Raw genomic sequence first — 5,806 nt, forward strand, 5'->3', positions numbered from 1 at the left:
AAGCAGCTGAGACAACGACCGTAATGACTCCTCAGACTTACCACACTCTTGCCCCGACCACTGCAATTGGATACTACTATTAGCAACCTCCGTGAGGTAATTTATGAATCGGTGTGCTAATAGCTACTTATATCTTTAAGAGATATCGCATATATCTAATTGTATACATGAAACCCACATGAAATATGGTACCCTAAACTTTCGAAATTAATTAGAAACGGCAACGACACGACGAGCCGCGGAAACACCTCACTTATAATATTTATCATAAGTGTAGCGGCTATCATTACGTCGCTGTTGGGGCTGCCACACACTGCCCTCTCCTCTCTACCCGGGGATTTTATCTATTCAGACATCAATCATCAATCTCGAGGTATCAGGCCGGCCATCAACACCATTAAGGCATCGTGAGAGGACCAAGGGTTAGATGGAAGGGTGGAGTGGTGGGGGGAGGCGCGCCAGGGACAACAACTTGGGGGAGCCAACTCAGGTGACTCCGCCCTTCGTCGTTCTTTTGAGGGGTCGACCAGGCTCCAGATATATGGTCATTTTATATGGCTGGACGTGACGATAATACTGAAGAATTACATATTTTATAATATTTTTATAGGCACAGTACCTGGCCACCATCAACACTGCACCTGGCCATCATCAACACAGTACTCGGCCATCATCAACACTGTACCTGGCCATCATCAACACAGTACCTGGCCACCATCAACACGTACTGGCCATCATCAACACTGTACCTGGCCATCATCAACACAGTACCGCCACCATCAACACAGTACCTGGCCATCATCAACACAGTACTGGCCATCATCAACACAGTACCTGGCCATCATCAACACAGTACCTGCCATCATCAACACTGTACCTGGCCATCATCAACACAGTACCTGGCCACCATCAACACAGTACCTGGCCATCATCAACACAGTACCTGGCCATCATCAACACAGTACCTGGCCATCATCAGCACAGTACCTGGCCATCATCAACACTGTACCTGGCCATCATCAACAGTACCTGGCCATCATCAACACTGTACCTGGCCATCATCAACACAGTACCTGGCCACCATCAACACTGTACCTGGCCATCATCAACACAGTACCTGGCCATCAACACCAGTACCTGGCCATCAACACTGTACCTGGCCATCATCAACACAGTACCTGGCCATCATCAACACTGTACCTGGCCATCATCAACACAGTACCTGGCCACCATCAACACAGTACCTGGCCATCATCAACACAGTACTGGCCATCAACACAGTACCTGGCCATCATCAACACAGCACCGGCCATCATCAACACTGTACCTGGCCATCATCAACACAGTACTGGCCACCATCAACACTGTACCTGGCCATCATCAACACAGTACCTGGCCATCATCAACACTGTACCTGGCCATCATCAACACTGTACCTGGCCATCATCAACACTGTACCTGGCCATCATCAACACTGTACCTGGCCATCATCAACACTGTACCTGGCCATCATCAACACTGTACCTGGCCATCATCAACACAGTACCTGGCCACCATCAACACTGTACCTGGCCACCATCAACACAGTACTTGGCCATCATCAACACTGTACCTGGCCATCATCAACACAGCACTAAAAGGAGGTATGCTGTTACCATATTTTTTTTTTCAATCTTGTGAATAATGATGTTGGCAGTGTTGGTCGACTTTATAGTGATGATGATGATGATGATGATGATGATGATGATGATGATGATGATGATGAAACTGGAAGGTATGGTGAGCAATGATGTTGATAATACTGATGTTAACGATTGTGGTAATGATAATGATGGTGAAATTAGGATTGATGAAAATGATGACGACGATGATGATGATGATGATGATGATGATGATGATGATGATGATGATGATAAAGTGCGTTGATGGGAATGATGGTGAAGTTAGTACACTGATGATGATGATGATGATGATGATGATGATGATGATGATAAAGGTAACGTTGATGGGAATGATGGTGAAGTTAGTGACACTGATGATGATGATGATGATGATGATGATGACGAAAAGTTCAACTAGCAGGAACGAAGACTTACAATGAGGTGTAGCGTTGATAATGAGGCTGGTGGTAGTGGTGGTGGTGGGGGTGGGGGAAGAGGTTCTTATTGACACTGACGATACAACAGCTGACGATTGTTACCAGTGTGTTGATGACGACAGATAAATAAAGGATCAGGAAGAGGATGATAATTGCCATAATAATAACACCGATAATGATACACCATGATAACGATACAAATCACCACCAGTCACTATGAGATGAGGCCAATTGAGATAACACGACACCAGTTGATACCGTTGTTGATAATGGTTAAAAAAAAAAATACCCTCATGAAGACGATACCAATAAGAATATAAAAAATTATTACCATAGAAGAGATGGTAAGAGAGGTGAGGTTTGCTTATTAAGGAGACGTTGGTGATGTAGGTTAATTGTCATATAAAGTATTGATGATGGTGACCCAGGTAGTAAAGTTGATGTAAATATTGAGGAAGGTTGATGAGATTATCTTGATAGGGTGACGATGTTAGGCTACTCTCACTCCTTTTCTCTCCCTCCCCACCAGGCTACTCTCACTCCCTCTTTCTCTCTCTCCCTACCAGGCTACTCTCACTCCCTTTCTCTCTCTCCCCACCAGGCTACTCTCACTCCCTTTCTCTCTCTCCCCACCAGGCTACTCTCACTCCCTCTCTCTCTCTCTTCCCACCAGGCTACTCTCACCCCCTTCTCTCCCTGCTCCTCTCGTTGACGCGATGCACAAGACGTATAATTGTGGATCACTGGCTCTGTCGACGGTGTGCTTGAACCTTCTACAGCAGACTTAGTGAGCTCCTGCAGGTGTTGTGATAGGTGGCGTCTCCTAGATGGTGATGTAGAAGGTGATTCTCCCAGGTGATGATGTGGCAGGTGGTTCTCCCAGGTGGTGATGTGGCAGGTGGTTCTCCCAGGTAGTGGTGTGGCAGGTGGTTCTCCCAGGTGGTGATGTAGCAGGTGGTTCTCCCAGGTGGTGATGTGGCAGGTGGTTCTCCCAGGTGGTGGTGTGGCAGGTGGTTCTCCCAGGTGGTGATGTGGCAGGTGGTTCTCCCAGGTGTTGGTAGAGGAGTCAGGTGTCCCAGATAGTGATGATGTTATCGTGGTGGTGAGGACACTCTGGTCTTCATTCATGTGCCTCAAGAGATTTTTTTTTTTTCGTGGTATATTTTCCGCCATAATAAACAAGTTCAAAATGTAAGTAAGTACAACAATAAGACGTAACTCACCTGACACCGTAAACTCCTTAATTAAAGTCTCTGAGCTTCACCCTCAGATAAAAACAAAACACTCAGAACCACAGAGAAAAATAAATAAATCACAAATTAAAAAAAAAAATCTATCCACACAATTGCTTCCCGATATTTTCCTTATCTTCCAGGTCATTGATTCTGTGCCCCGGTAAGTTCCAGGTCCCTCACACAGTCACACCTGGGCCACATGAGCCTTGGGGCCACCAATACCGCCGCCACCACCTCACCATGACGGCCAAAATTCAGATCCCCAAAAGTGGCCACCTCTAATAGGAATTCTTGGGCTAATTTATGGAAATCTCATTACATTTCATCACTGAAGGAATCATTACCAGCCGCCGTTGTTATGGACATCATTTATTGGCAACTTTATGGCTCCTCCACGCGGGGTCCCCATTCCTCGCAGCTCCAGGGGGCCGAGTTGGGCACAGGGGTGGCTGTTGGGACTGGGGTTAGGGTCTAGGGGAGGGTCTATACACAAGGGGTGGGTGGTGAGGAGTGTTTATACATATAGGCTGGGGGCTAGGGAAGGGTCTATACACACAGGCTGGGGGCTAGGAGAGGGTTCATACACACATGGGTGGGGGCTGGGTCCTGGATTCGAGGTTGTGGTAGGGTCTGGGGCAAGAGCCGGGACTGAAGTGGTACTTAGAACTAGGGTGGAGTGGTAACCCTGGGGTCTAAGAGAGGTTTGTGCCTCAGGACCAAGTTGGAGTCCGGGGTCCGGGGCCAGGTTGGAGTCCAGGGTCCGGGGCCAGGTTGGAGCCCGGGGTTCGGGGGCAGGTTTGACTCCGGGGTCCGGGGCCAGGTTGGAGTCCGGGATCCAGGGCCAGGCTGTACTCAGGGATCCAAGGCCGGGTTGAAAGAGCCTCGGATGTGAGTTAAGAGTTACGGGGTGTGACGGACGTACTGATTACTTGGAGTGGGACGCTGCTAAGAGTGCTTGTGGTGGGGGAGATAATAGCCACGTGTCAGCTGCGCCTCGGTGCTTCTTCTCTTTTGCTCTGACGGATCCCTGAGCGAGGTATTCCTGCTTGAGACGGTCGTGTAATGTTCCTGCTTGAGAGGGTCGTGTAATGTTCCTGCTTGAGACGGTCGTGTAGTATCCCTGCTTGAGACGATCTTGTAATGTTCCTGCTTGAGACGGTCGGGTAGTATTCCTGCTTGAGACGGTCGTGTAATGCTCCTGCTTGAGACAGTCGTGTAATGTTCCTGCTTGAGACGGTCGTCTAATGCTCCTGCTTAAGGCAGTAGTGCTTTGTTCCTGCTTGAGACGGTCGTGTAATGTTCCTGCTTGAGACGGTTGTGTAATGTTCCTGCTTGAGACGGTCGTGTAATGTTCCAGCTTGAGACGGTCTTGAAGTGTTTATATGACCGTTTTAATTTGGGTAACACATATTCGTAATGGTCGTATAAACCTGTTCCCAGTTGTTACTGTGCTATAAGCTTGTTCAGTGGTTGCAACGTGTTCATAAGCTTAGTCCGTATTTGTGACTGTTCTATAAGCTAATTCCGTGGTTGTGACGTGTCCTTAAGCTTCGCCCGTGAATGTAATGACCATATTTGGTTGTTCCGTGTCTGGTAAGTTTGCTCCTCGACCATAAACGTTTTTCAAGATCGTTCTGATTGCATGACAGTCTTATACGCTACTGCTGTGCTTGTGGCGGCCCCCTAGTGCTTGTTTCGTGCTTGTGACGGCCCTCTGGTGTTTGTTTCGTGCTTGTGATGGCCCTCTAGTGCTTGTTTCGTGCTTGTGACGGCCCTCTGATGTTTGTTTCGTGTTTGTGATGGCCCTCTAGTGCTTGTATCGTGCTTGTGACGACCCTCTAGTGCTTGTTTCGTGCGTGTGACGGCCCTCTAGTGCTTGTATCGTGCTTGTGAAGGCCCTCTGGTGTTTGTATCGTGCTTGTGACGACCCTCTAGTGCTTGTTTCGTGCTTGTGACGGCCCCTAGTGCTTTTATCGTGCTTGTGAAGGCCCTCTGGTGTTTGTATCGTGCTTGTGACGACCCTCTAGTGCTTGTATGCTTGTATCGTGCTTGTGAAGGCCCTCTGGTGTTTGTATCGTGCTTGTAACGACCCTCTAGTGCTTGTTTCGTGCTTGTGACGGCCCCCTAGTGCTTTTATCGTGCTTGTGAAGGCCCTCTGGTGTTTGTATCGTGCTTGTGACGACCCTCTAGTGCTTGTTTCGTGCTTGTGACGGCCCCCTAGTGCTTGTATCGTGCTTGTGACGACCCTCTAGTGCTTGTTTCGTGCTTGTGACGGCCCCCTAGTGCTTGTATCGTGCTTGTGAAGGCCCTCTGGTGTTTGTATCGTGCTTGTGACGGCCCTCTGATGTTTGTATCGTCATCATCGTCTCAGTCATCGTCATCATCATCGTTTTTCTCTCATATTCATCCATTCATCATTTATTCTCTATCTTTAATCCGGTTTTCTGTCATCTCCAATCTACATTATTCCTTT

The sequence above is a fragment of the Homarus americanus genome, unplaced genomic scaffold, assembly GCF_018991925.1.
Source record: "Homarus americanus isolate GMGI-L3 unplaced genomic scaffold, GMGI_Hamer_2.0 scaffold25483, whole genome shotgun sequence".
Lineage (NCBI taxonomy): Eukaryota > Metazoa > Arthropoda > Malacostraca > Decapoda > Nephropidae > Homarus > Homarus americanus.